The sequence below is a fragment of the Crinia signifera genome, chromosome 4 (assembly GCF_055691185.1).
Source record: "Crinia signifera chromosome 4, ASM5569118v1, whole genome shotgun sequence".
In the NCBI taxonomy this organism is placed as follows: Eukaryota; Metazoa; Chordata; class Amphibia; order Anura; family Myobatrachidae; genus Crinia; species Crinia signifera.
The window spans coordinates 28495413-28509758 of NC_139220.1; the positions used below are offsets into that span (position 1 = coordinate 28495413).

Consider the following 14346-nt stretch of genomic DNA (forward strand, 5'->3'; position numbering starts at 1 on the left):
AGGGGATCTCGGGACTCAGGATGCCGGATGTCAGATGACTGCTGCCAAGATCCTGACACCTCATAGGTTATTATCCATACTCCCTCCAGACCAACACCCTTCTTAGTGACAAACCCTAAAGGCCCCCATCCACTAGTGAGATATGGCCTGTTTTTTTAATATTCAGATAGATCTGACAGACCGATCTGATGAAAAAATGACAAATTTGAGCTTCCTCAGATCAGATGTGCGGCTGAGTCTCAGATCCATCCGATGACCAGATGTATCTAAGGTGAAGAGTGAAGATTAACCCAGGATCAGATCAGATATCTGGGAGAGTTTAAGGGAAATCTGAAGAGATTTGTGGCTTCAGGTAGGTCTGCGTAGGGGATGGGGGCTGACACTTCCGTTCCGGATGCAGACAGACTGGACTCTGGTATTTCAATTGCCAGCATCCAGATTGCTGATAAGCCATCTGCATCCGTCGGTCAAGGTCTTCAGTTTTTTTTTATGTGTATTGTTTAGCTCAATAACACCGCCTTTGAGATATATTAATGTCAAACTGGCTTTATGTGCTCTTTACCGTCTCAGTAGGGGGAACTCCTAGATGTGCCACCTTAATGACACTGTCATACCGGGTCTATGTTTCATATTGGGGTGCTCCCATTTAAAGCACAACACTTGCTAATAAAATAAGGGGCCAAAAAATATCTTGTTAGATCTATGGTAGGAGATATGAAATAAACTTGGGTTTGTTTTGGAGGTGGACACTATGCACACAGTAAAGAGGAGGGTGCAGAGATCCCGACATGGGTATGACAACCCAGCATTTTAACAAGGTGGGTTTCAAAACTTGAAATATGCCAATAAGCATTACTGTTATCATGGTGAAGAGTGAGGACTCCATAAGCATAACACACAAACCTGTGCATGCTCACCATTACAATAGCAACCATGAGATAGACCAAAGGGAATCGTTTAATTGCGACACAACTAAAAGGACAAGATGTAAGTTGTGCAGTGTTGTTTATATTGCCTCTGCTGATATACAGTGACCCCCCCTCCCCCACCTATATACTTCTGCCCATTATCTACACCACAGAAGTGGGGTGAAGGCTGGACTGGCAGCCGAGGCTCTGGGAAAGCTCATTAAGTGTCAAGCCTGTGGCAGAATGACTCTGATAAAGAGACTTAATGGATTCTTAATTTAATATTCAACCGTCTGGAAAATACAATACATTATGAGCCACTGTATACGGGACTAGCACCGACTGTCTGCTTACACAAGGGGATGAAAAAAAGAATCTAAAAAAAGATCTTTATGAAAATGTATACATGTATTTAGGTGAAAGCCTACACAATAGACTCACACTTTTGGGAGAATTAAGGTTTAAAAAAAAAAAAAAAAAAAGGTAGCCTGGAAGTAGCATCAAGCACGTGTACGGGACAACTTAATCATACATGTGCTAGCCAAATTGGCACAAATCCATAGTCTTATCAACCACTTAGGACATGAACAAATAAGGATAGTGTATGCAAACAAGAAAAACAAAGCATTTCACTGGAAGCAAGTCAGAAAGTTATACACCAGCCCTGATATAATCCCTGGTTTTTGCACTGGAGCATGCAAAAAATGGGTTTGCGGGCCGTGTAACCGGTCTAAAGACCCAGGATTTCTACATGGCAAATGTTCCATGTTGAACAATGGTTCAACCCAGATTGTGGCGCAGTGTAAACAGATAAACTGGGTCAATGTGACCCGGGACCTGTTTATTGCAATGGAAATCCCGGCGCTAGGAGATGCCGTCCTCTCCCGGCGTTGGCTCAGGCCCAGTCTCTGGTGACATTACCCGTCCGGCATTATGCCCGGAAGGGATGCCGTGTAGCACCGGAGTTGGAGCAGGGTCCAAAAACCTTTTAGGTGTAAGAGTATAAGTGTGAACGTACATAAATGCTATAAAACACGTCTGTTTGCATTTTTAATGCTAGCACAGATTGGAATTCAATTGTTGCTCCGTTTGGGCATGTATACCCACAGGCGCCCGTTATTTCTACCCATCTACTGGCTTTTTCCATGTTTTTCTGGTGCCCAGTGCAGTAAGCTAAGGACTGATAAGCCATTTTGCACTATTAAACCTGATCTATTTGGGCCCAATCAGCAAAAACTATTTGGCACTCTGCATCAGAATAAGTAATTGCATATCACTTTGTCTGAATTGGTCACAGAAAATCCCTGTATGGAAAGAAATCCATGGATGATGGCATTTCTCCCATCCTGGCATCAAAAAACGCAGGTGCACGCTAATTTGAGTTTCCACGTTCACAGTTTTGCTATTTGGCCAAGCTAAAACTGTTGCAAGGCATGCTGGGAAGTGTAGTTAAATAGCTGGAGGGCCAAAGTTTCTCCATCCCTGACTTAGGGGAAAACTCAACTGGAAGAGAGGTTTAGTGGGGCAAAAAACCTTGCGTGTCATTTGGAATTACCCCAGATATGCACACTCCCAATATTCAAGCTGCCCAATCAAAATAATGGTATTTTTTTTTTTTTTTTTTTTAAACAGGGGTTTATACACTTCGCATACACAACCCTGCTGCAGAAGACAATGAGAAGAGAACACTTCTGAGGGTCAGTAACTACAGACCAATTAAGCTAATTGGAAATATCCAAATGCTTGATTAGTCCTCTAGCGGGGTGTTGTTGGGGTCCCAAAGAAAGTGCCGCTGATTTTATCTAAAATTAACATTTAAAAAAAATGTACACATTATTTCCCTCATTCTGAAACCCACATGCTGAGGGGCACTCTAATAAAAAAAACTAGCTAAAGCCCATCAAAATGATGGCTTCTGCAGTGTACTTTCAATTTGAGCTGTGACAGTTTTACGCCCTCTTTATTCCACTCCTAGTCCCTATCTGCTCCTACCTCCAATCCCTGTCATTGCAGCTCCCTCCCTCCACATCCAGCAAGTTTGAAACAGATCAGTGTCGCTTCACTTTCTGCTATGACATTTTACACACACACACACACACACACACACACACACACCAAAAAAGTAATTTTGTCCGTCGAGTGGCCTCTAGAGGTCAGTAGCGGTACTTCACCTCAGAAGTGAGGAGTAATTAATCTTCTATATCAGGGATTCCTAAAATTTTTGGATCACGGCACCCCAAAGCATCAGAAATGTTTTCGCGGCACCCATAGGATAAAGGTTTCTCATTGAGAAAGTCAGAAACAAATATTAAGTTAAATACTGTATTTATTGGACTATAACACACACCTGACCATAAGACGCACCTAGTTTTTAGAGTAGGAAAAACAGGGAAAAAAATATTCTTAACCAAATAGTGTAATAATTGAGATGAAGATTGCAATCTAATTCTTCTGGTCAGTTTTTACGAACATGAAGTTAGCAGGGGTTTGGAGTACTGAAAGTGGGTATATTAAAGGCAGGAACAACTGCACTCCACTTATCACTTCTAAGTGAAAACAAAGAAATTCATCAGTTATTTATGTACAAATCAAAGCAGAGTAGTGTGGGCTGAGTGACAGTAACATTGCACTTTATAGAGCATACACAGACACACACACACACACATCTAGGGTGGCCAATCACGGGATCGGCGGGATCCCGGGATTTGGCCTCAAAAAGTGCGGGATTTCAATCCCGGGATTTCGGGATTAGACTGCGCATGCGCAGTCTAATGCCGGGCAGCGTCTGAGCACTCGCTCAGACGCTGCCCGGCTCCCGAATCCTGACCTCTGCGTGCAGCCAGCGTAGCGTGACAGTAGAGGTCACGCTGCGCAGCCTTCTCCTGTGCCCGCCCCCTCTCGTCTCCTCAGCACGCGCGCCCACCCGCCTCCTTTCCGGCCTGCCCTGCCTGCTAAGAAGGAGGTGCACGAGCCTGGAGGCACCGTGCACCTCCGAACCCACTCCCGGCCGGCCGCTAATGTAAGTAAATGTGCGGGTCGGCCGGTGTGGGGGTGGGTATCCACAAATATGCAGCACAGCACAGGTAGGGATGCCAATCCCGGGAATCCCGGGATTGAGCATTTTTCAATCCCGGGATTGAAAAAATGCCCCGGGATTGGCATCCCTACACACATCAGAGCCAGCATACACATAGACACACACACACACTGTAGACAGTATTGTAGACCCAGTGGTTCCCCGCATCCAGGCTCTCAGCTAATGCTGCCCGCGGTGCACTCCTGTGGATGGAGGTGGGGAGCAGGGGAGTCACATGGTGCCGGCTCAGCTGCTAGGCTCTGGGATGCGGGCGCTCTGCTGCCACGCTCTCAGATGTCGCTGCCACGCTCTGAGATGACAGCGCAGCAGCAGCAGTATCCAGGACCCGGCGCTACCCGCACACTCTATCTGTGCTCTCCCACCCAGCGCAGTCCCTTACGTAAGCTCCAGCTGTCTGCTTCACATGTCATATTCGGTACATATGACGCACATAGTTTTTCTCACACATTTTGGGGGAGAAAAAGTGCGCCTTATGGTCCGAAAAATACGGGAAATTGTGTTTATATCTCATCCCTAAAATCAGTTAGGTGATAATAGACCAGATTCCCTTTTGGAGAGGGAGAGAGAGAGACAGAGAGACACACAGAGAGCGAGAGAGAGAGCGAGAGAGAGAGCGAGAGAGAGAGCGAGAGAGAGAGCGAGAGAGCGAGAGAGAGAGCGAGCGAGAGAGAGAGCGAGAGAGAGAGCGAGAGAGAGAGCGAGAGAGAGAGCGAGAGAGAGAGAGAGCGAGAGCGAGAGAGATCTATCACCCCCCCAAGTAAGCCTGCTCAAAGCAAATGCTTTATAGTAGTCTGCTACCTTGTGATTGCCTGTGTGTTAAGGGGTGTACACACAGGAGATTTTGACTAGATAGACCAAATCTCCTAGAAGGTTATCCAAAATCTCCCTATTTTTCTCCTGCTTAGTCAATATTGTCTAGCAGAAATTGCTAAGCATAGATTGACTGTGCAGGCAAGGCAATTTTGACTAGATCATAGACCATCATGGTTTAAACAAAATCGCTTAGTCAAAATCTTCAGTGCATCTAGCCAAAATCTTTCCCAAAATTGCGTAGTCAAAATTGTCCATTAGTCAAAATCTCCCCATGTGTACACCCCTTAAGAGAGAAAGATGTAGTTTCACTCGCTGCCAACAGATGGCAGTGTTTCGGAGACACACAAACAGACACTAGACAGATCTATAGATGATATATACGCACACACCTTTAGCAGTTTTGGTACGGTTATCAGCAATTAACACCCTATATTACAGAAACAGACAAGAAGGCCAGAGAGGAGTTTGCTCTAATGCTGAGCGTTCTCACATCAGGATATAGGGTTCATTCTAGCCCCCGCTATCTTCGAAAACCCATGCAGTTCCTCTTCCCTGCCTGGGGTGTCGCTGTCTGCTGTGGTGTTTCTAGCACAGGTCTGCTTTGCATATCAGTGCTGATCTACAGATCACACTGTGCGAGAAGCACACCAGCAGACAGCGACACCCCAGGCAGGGAAGAGGAACTGCATGGGTTTTCATAGATAGCGGCTGCTAGAATGAACACTAGGATACAAGTGTGCCCTCACTGATGTAGTACATGGCATACCCTGGTGATCTACTATATTCCGCCATATTTTCTGCTTTTCGTTCAAGTTTTTTTTCCACAAAAAATTAAATAGTTTTTAGGTTTTTATTCTGAAAACCAACATGCAGAATCCTGCTTTTTGCCATTTGGAAAGATGGATTAATGCTTAAGCACGTTTGTGTTTTGGGCAAGAACAGATTTATACAATTTCTCTGTCTGGACATAAATAAGCCTCTACCAGCCTGGGGAAGACCAACTGGTGTACAGCACCAACTGATGGCTGAGATGTGAAGATAACAGTCTGCTCCCATAGTCTGCTTTGTTTGGCCAGCTGTCCCCTTACACAACACATCTCATTACACAGTGGGACAGCAGTTTCCAGAGGACTGCCGCATTCATTAAATTTCCGGGTATGTAGAAAAAGGACAACACAGCAGATAAATGCAATCCCCCCAGGTTTCTATGGGGACTGCGAGAATGCCTGATATATCAAGCTCCTAAAGCTCAAACCATTTAGATCTTGCCTCATTACAATGTATAACGGGCCTTATTCAGTATGGATCGTATAGGAGCAGCTTGGCATATGTGATCCTTAGCAACTCAATGCATGAGGAGGTGCATACCGCTGCCATCCTGTATTTGCGATTGCAGCACAGGATGACCATCAGTCGCAATATTTATCGGGAGTCTAAAAGCCTAACCAAGACCTTACACAGGCTTTTACGCCTCAGGGTGCATTACGAAGCCAAAACAACAGAGTACACAATGCAGTCTTTGGCCTAAGGAGGCCAATCCCTGGGCATTTAATCAATCCCAGGATTCGGAACAGAAAAATGCTTAATCCTGGAATTGGCTTCCCCAATTTAAAAAAATAAAAATCCAGATCACGGGATTGGCCATCCTAATCTTGCCTGGCAAATGGAGGCAACATGCCCCTCTTTTCCTCAAATGCCACCAGCCTCTGCCCCCTCCCTACAAATGCTTCTGACATTAATGCTGTGTACACACGGTCCGATTTCCTTTCCGATGTTGAAGATATAGTCAACATCGGATCGGCATTGAATCAACATCGGATGCAGATCGCAAGGGTTTTAACCCTTGCGATCCCGATGAGCGTTCACGTATCGGAAGCCAGAAAGTCTTGGCTGCCTTGTCTATATAGTGCAGATCTGCACTATATAGTCAAGATAGGATGCAAATCGGATGTGCCTTAGGCCGGTTTCACACACTCCGGCTCCTGCAGGACGGTGAAATCCCGTACGGCCACGGAGCCGTGCCGCACACATTAGTTGTGAATGGACACTATAGTGTCCATTCACACGGGATGGCCAAGGCCCGGCCGCAGCCCGATCCCGCCACTGGAAGGGACGGCTGCCGGGCTGTGGCCATCCCTTCCATGATAAACTAGTGTGTGCGGCACGGCTCCCTGGCCATACGGGATTTCACCGTCCGGCAGGAGCCGGAGTGTGTGAAACCGGCCTTAAGATCCTTAAGATCCTATCCACGATCCTATCTGATCAGATCGTGGATAGGATCTTAAGGCACATCTAACGTGTGTACACACCATAAGGCAGAGGCATTCACATTTTTTAGATGCGATTTCAGAACATGACCTACGTAGTTTCCTGCGCTACCGATTGTGTATGCGGTCAGTGCTGAATAAAACCCAGTCTGTCATTGTAGTCTATAACCTTTAGTCATTGTAGTCTATAACCTACAAAATTTAGATTTTTTTTCCCCCTTCTCTGTAAAATGATGGCTGTGCCCAAAGCTGATAGAAAGGAGATGTAGTTGCTTTACCTTTACTCTCTTAGCAGGCATGGCCACATATGGGGCCCATGTCCCTAGAAAAGATTTGAGGCATACCACAGGAAATAATTCTTACTAAAAGCTTGGTACACATTGGTAGATATATCTGTAGATCAATTGATTTGAAGATATATCTACCAACAGATAGGGCAGTGTGTGCTACACACACACACACTGACATCACAACTGGGTGGAGCTGTCAATCACCCAAGGCTCCCATAGCGGGTATACAGGCTGTCGATGGATTACCCTTACACACAGCCGACGCGATATATAGGTTATTGACAACATTCACATTGATAAATTGGCCGCTCAATTGAACAGCTGATCTATCAGCCAGTGTGTATGCACCACGGGGTGAATTATACATTGGCCCAAATAAAAAAAAAAAAAAGCGAATAATCAGGTTTTATTTATTGCTGCGTTACGCTAAACAAACGTAAAACCTCCAAATGGCAACATATGTTCAATCACCTCAACTGCAACTTTTAACAGACAGTGTGCGATTTGCCAGCGAGAAGGGCGCAATGCCAGACTTCGCGCATCTATTTAAGTTAGTGTCATAGTAAGTTTTCCCTCTTACCTTTATGTGGTACAAGGAGAGACCCGCAATACTAGTGGACGCAATGTGCTGGTCACATTCCTGTCTGCACCCTAAATGCCATTCCTAGTGTGCACTAGAAGCCCCATAATCTATCGGTTTGTCCTGGAACAGATTTTGCATATTCAGCCAGCCTGAATGAAAGGAGTAATGCTGGGTGCACAATGACTATGCCACATAGCAGACAGAAGCACGTATGTGTGACAATACAGCGCTAGGAATGTACTGATAAAAAGGGTAGTGGATGATGCTACATAGTTTAGCCAAACTATCAATGAAACAACAAGAATACTTTCATTTTATTAACCACCACAATATAACCAGAACATGAAACTATAGTACAAACAGTGTAGTCATCTGTACATTGCATGATCAGCTACAAGATTGTGAGTGCATGTCAAGCCTCCCATTGAGGAAGACACATTTACATTTGAAACATTTGTGGGCGGAGACTTCGGAAGCAGGAAGATGAAGTCACACTTCAGCAGGAACAAATGCATTTTTGTTTCAAGATAAGCATGTAATCAAGTTTCAGCTGATTGTATGGCGGAGATGCGGTGAGGGTTAGGCTGCGGTGAGGGTTCCGGTTAGGCACTTTTAGAATGGGGGGAATTATGGTTAGGCGGCGAAGCATGAAGGTTAGGGAAAGGCACTAGGGGCAAGGGTTATAGTTAGGCTGCAAAGGGGGGAGGGTAGTATGAGTTGTCATGGTCATCCATATGTATTCTGTACAATACAGCAACAGTACAAAGAAATAGGATATGTGCATTAATACCCCATATACACTATGGCAGGTATTCAATGCCGGTGCGAGCGGCCGGCGAGGGGGTTAAACTGCGAGGATCACAGAAAACCAGTGATCCTCGCAGTTTAACCCCCGCGCCGGCCGCTCGCACTATGCAACGTTCCGGGGGAATCCTCGCAGTCACAGAACGGCGAGGATTCCCCTAAACTGCGAAAGCCGCGGCTAGTGCAGCAAACTCGCTGTAATTAGCCTCGATTCTCGCAGTTTTTGGAGGCACATACGCCAATTCTCCCTCGCTCAAAAAACGGAGCGAGGGGGGTCAGTTGAATACTGACAGGGTGAGCGGTGACTGCGAGCAAAAAGTCCTGCTCGCAGTCACCGCTCGCCCACGGCATTGAATATATGCCAATATGATGCACCACCAAAACAACATGTGGGTAAACAATTGAACAATATAATTCAAGGACGTCACCCAGAGCCTACCGTACATGCAGTTACTGACGATATTGTCAGATTGGGCTGCATGTTCATATGATAGGGGGTGAACGATTAACGATCGGTGGGAGTACCCATTGTTAACACTGATATCATTAACCAAGGGCGTAACTACCATAGGTGCAAGGGGTGCAGCTGCTATGGGGCCCAAAGCTGAAGGGGGGCCATCTTACTGTATAAGTGCTATGTTTTACATACATTTGTCATCATCAACTGCTAAATAGGGGGCCCTTAAAAACTTTTGCTATGGGGCTTATGAATATCTAGTTACGCCCCTGTCATTAACAATATTATTATCCTGCATATCATTCATGAAAATCATATAGTGTGTACCTAGCTAAAAGAGGCATTCACTTATTTTACTCGGTGCTTAGCTACTGGGCACCTGATGAAGCAATTCTACTGTGTGTGGGCAATATTTCCTCTGGTAGCCTACTGATGTGGCAACAAGAAAGATGGAAGACGGCTATGGGTTGGCCGCCTAAACCTGGAGTTTAGATAGGGTTTAGCCACTTTATGCAAGATCACTGAGGCTATAATGTTGGATGGGGGTGGGCTGCGGTGACCACTGCTGCTAGAATGCCAGGAGATGGGGGTGGGCTGCGGTGACCACTGCTGCTAGAATGCCAGGAGATGGGGGTGGGCTGCGGTGACCACTGCTGCTAGAATGCCAGGAGATGGGGGTGGGCTGCGGTGACCACTGCTGCTAGAATGCCAGGAGATGGGGGCGGGCTACGGTGACCACTGCTGCTAGAATGCCAGGAGATGGGGGTGGGCTACGGTGACCACTGCTGCTAGAATGCCAGGAGATGGGGGTGGGCTACGGTGACCACTGCTGCTAGAATGCCAGGAGATGGGGGTGGGCTACGGTGACCACTGCTGCTAGAATGCCAGGAGATGGGGGTGGGCTACAGTGACCACTGCTGCTAGAATGCCAGGAGATGGGGGTGGGCTGCGGTGACCACTGCTGCTAGAATGCCAGGAGATGGGGGTGACCACTGCTGCTAGAATGAATGAGATAGGGATTGTCTGCGGTGACCATTACTGCCCCACACATCATACAGCACATAAATATGCGGCATCACACAGAATGATGGGTACTAGTGGAAGGGGCCAACTGAGGCCATGTAAGAGGACGGCTGACAGCTCGGTGCGCTGTATACACTAGCAATGCAGCGAGTATCTGGCCTGCAGAAGGCAATGACAGGACGGGCGCTGCAGTACACCCTGTCGTTAGCTCTAACCCAAGCCCCCATCCCTCACTCACCGCCTAATCAGTGTACACCACCACCACCGCCGCTTCCTCGGTCACCTACACAACGCCGCAGCTGCTCCGTCACGTGCCTGTCGGGAGTGAAGCAGGAGGGGCGGAGCCAAGCACTGTCAGGGAGGAAGCAGCCGCGCCGGACTCCCCTACGCCCTCGCTGCTGGCTCCCGTAACATGCCTCGTCATTGGCCGCCTCCTGCCCCGACCCCGGGACTAAGAACAGTCCACGCAGTACGATTGGATAGAGCAGCTGCCAGTCACTGGCCGGGCGGAGACCTTCCAGGACCTTCTCTGCGTGGATCACCCGGATTGGCTGCTAGCCGGGAAGATGGGGAGCGCTGATTGGCCGCGGGGCCAGCGAGACGCTAACCGACGCTGATGGTCCATTCATTCATTACGGCCTCGCATACGTCATCTTCGCGACGTCAGCTCTAGTCTCGCGTGACTCTACCTAATATAAGCCCCGCGCGCATGTGCTCGGGCGCCATTTCATGTTGTACTTAGGAAGGCGAGGGAGTGAGGGAGTGAGGGAGGGAGGGAGGGAGTGAGTGAGTGAGTGAGTGAGTGAGTGAGTGAGTGAGTGAGTGAGTGAGTGAGTGAGTGAGTTTGGGAAGCTAAGGGGAGAGCGTGTTGTCAAAGTAATAATAATGTATTAGAAATAGAGAGTATTCACTGTTATTGGATAATTTAGGTGTCGTTGTGAGGGTAGATGTATGATTTATAGCAGCAGTTCTCAAACTGTGTTCTGACCTAAGTTCTATACAACACTGATGCTCTGTGATAGAGAGCAGCAATATAAAGGGCTGTGCTGCCCAGCTAGCTATAGAGCACGGGTCCTATTTTGCTCTATAATCTTAACGAATTTTCTACATTATGCACATTTTACATGTTTATCAACTTATATTTTTGACTCTTTACTTTGATGGAAATAAATACAAAACAATAGTTTAAATCCTTACTTATTTATCTTTTATTTCTATTGAGGTAGTGTATGATAATAAAACAAAATAATACTCTTACAAAAGAGTAGAGATATGAAAAATAAAGCATCAATTAATCAACTTTGGCTATGTGGTCAGATCATTTGGGTAAGGTAGCATTACAATGGAGAAAAACATAACAAGTAGTACATTTGTTTCATACATGAATCAATTCAAACACAGCCTAAAAGTGTGTCTCTGGGGCCTGAAGGGCCCGTTTTTAATTTAGATTAGGTGAATCAGAGAGTCATTGGTTGCTAGCCTAGTAAGATACCATATTGTGTTTTTAAAGCAATTATGAAATTGTTTCCTGATGGGGAGCATCAGTGGGGCACACTTTTTTTCTTTTTGCAATAGTGTTTTCACCCAATCCATATGGAACATGAAATTAAATTTAGTTAGGAATAGGAGGATTGTGGAGGTGACCTGTCCAGCCATCCTTGTTAGATTTTTTTTGTGTCCTGTGGCACTGAGTGCTAATAAAAGTTGTTTGCTGACTAAGGTCATCCGTTGAGATGGGTTGAAAACTCCCAGTATCGCCCGTTCAGGCATATTTGGGACCCGATCTATGAGTTTATCTTCCCCATATCTGTGTATCAAATGCACAGAGGCAGCGAAAGATACCTGCATTTTCCTGGTGGCAGCATAAACAGGAGTGATTATTGGTTCCCATTTGAACACATCTTATACTGCTTTCACATTGCAGAAACGGGTATTGACCCATTATTCTTAAATGGGACTTTAAAACAGGTCTGAACCTTAAGACCTTTCACATTGCAGGTGGAAACCATTTAAAAAGCATTTAAAACCATTCACACATTCAACCCATTTAACCCCCAAGGGACACGTTTCAAGCCATAGAAATAGCCATTCACACTGCCTAAAAAACGGCTTTGAAACGTGTAGGTCTCTGCTTTTTAAACGTGTTGAAATACCAGTTAACTTTAACCGGTAAATCAACTCTGGCACTTTCACACTGCAGCCTTAAACGTTTTAAAATGGAAAAAAAACTGCAATATACAGTTTTAAAAGGGCAGTGTGAAAGGGGTATATGTGGAGATAAATATGTATAGTAGTGTGTGTTAAGAAGGAGTTCTGTATACAGGTAATACTCTACGGGAGAATTGAATGGATTTTTCTAACACTGATATCATTAATTTGGGAAAATGCGTTAACCATTTTGACATACCATCAGAGATTTCTGTGTTATTTATAGTGGTCCGTAGAAAGGTACAGTGTATTGATATTGCCCTACGTTTAGGGACCGGGTATGTCAGAAGGGTGTTGAAAAATGTTTTCGTCTTTACTCGAGAAATGTTGTAAAACAGTGTTCACATAAAAACAAATTTGTAAGAAAGCCAACGGATATGGGGATAACATTGCATAGCTAACAGAATGTTCTGTGAAAGTTGGGGAGCGCTTATTTCTATTGACACCGGAGTTTTTAATGTGACGATGCCTGTCAACAGCCACAATGTGAAGGGGGTGAGCAGCCATGCCGTCAAGAATTGGGTTTTTAATTAGGGGGAGGTGAAGGGAATAGTATGCATTTAGACCTGCATTGTGGCATAAAATATGCCATAACCTTCTGGTCGTCCATAGCAAAGCGTTTGACTGAGACTTCTTGTTCATGTAGTGCAGGAAACAAACCAGATCACAATTATCTAAGACATTTTATTCCAATGTCGTATTATTGTATGTCGACGTTTTGAAAAGCCAATCTCTTAAGTGTCGTAAAAGGTATGCATAGTTGTAAATTAAAATATCGGGAAGGTTTATACCTACCTCCATTAAACTTAGGTTGGTGAAGTTTCTTTAAGGCTATCCTAGCCGTGCCACCTTTCCATATAAATTTTTGAACGGTTGCATTGATCTGTGAAACGTCAAATTTAGACAAAATTATGGGCAAGGGTTTAATAGGGTATAATATACGTGGAATTGCCACCATTTTCATTTTCAAGTAGCTTGTTCTAGGAAAGACAGTGAAAAGGGTCTGCATGAGGAGACAGTTTCAGTGAATACAGCCATTGCGCTCCCAACATTCAGCTGATACAGATCATGTAGGTTACGTGGCATTTAAACACCTAAATACAATATATATACTGCTTTGATCATTGCAGAGAGAATTGCTGTGTCCACTGAAGCGGTCTGAACATTGCCCCAAGTAACAAAGCAATCGATTTATCTAAGTTAAGGTGAAGTACAGATATTGAGCCCAAAGTGAGATGTTCCGTAAGACGATGGGGTGGAAGTATTTAGGGTCACAGATATAAAGGAGAATATCATCTGCAAATGCGGTATTCTTAATTTCCTGGCGACACAAAGTTATGCTTTGGAGGGTGGGGTCATTCTGGAGCATCCTCAACAGTGGATCTAGTGCAAGGTTAAATAGTAATTGGGATATTGTTTAGTAGGGAAGCAGTTGGTTTATGGTAAATGTATTTACCTATATCAATTAAACCTGCACCAAAATCTCTCCCCTCCAACAGTGCGAATAGATGGGGCCATAATACAGTACAACTCCAGGCTCCAGAGCATGTTTTTACCATTGGACAAACCACCCGCCATTGCTAACGCTGCTATTGCTTTTCTTATAGCTTTGGTAGAATGTCTCCCTTGGACGAAGCTCACCTGATGATCCAACAATATCTCCGTGAGGATAGTTTGGAGACGTTTCGCTACAATTTTAAAATCCACATTTAGTAGACTTATAGGTCTATAGAATGTCAGTAAATTAGGGTCCCGATTAGGCTAAGGTATCATTATTACATAAGCTTAATTGAAAGCTGGGGAAGAGGTTTTGTTCATTTGAATTTCTTTATATAGTTCCAAAAGTGTCAGGGCTAAATGTGGCTGTAGCAATCTATAATATTCTTCTGAGAATCC

At 45.2% G+C, this 14346-nt stretch overlaps 1 protein-coding gene across 2 annotated transcripts in view; it reads right to left on the reverse strand.

Annotated features, from left to right (window-relative positions):
- Positions 1-10664, reverse strand: part of CANX (calnexin) — a 30596-nt gene extending 19932 nt beyond the window's left edge. For both annotated transcript variants that reach the window (XM_083181487.1, XM_083181486.1), the window contains exon 1: positions 10481-10664. The gene's annotated coding sequence lies outside the window, so the exon portion shown is untranslated. The remainder of the gene's footprint in view (positions 1-10480) is intronic.
- Between the last annotated feature and the right edge of the window lie 3682 nt (positions 10665-14346).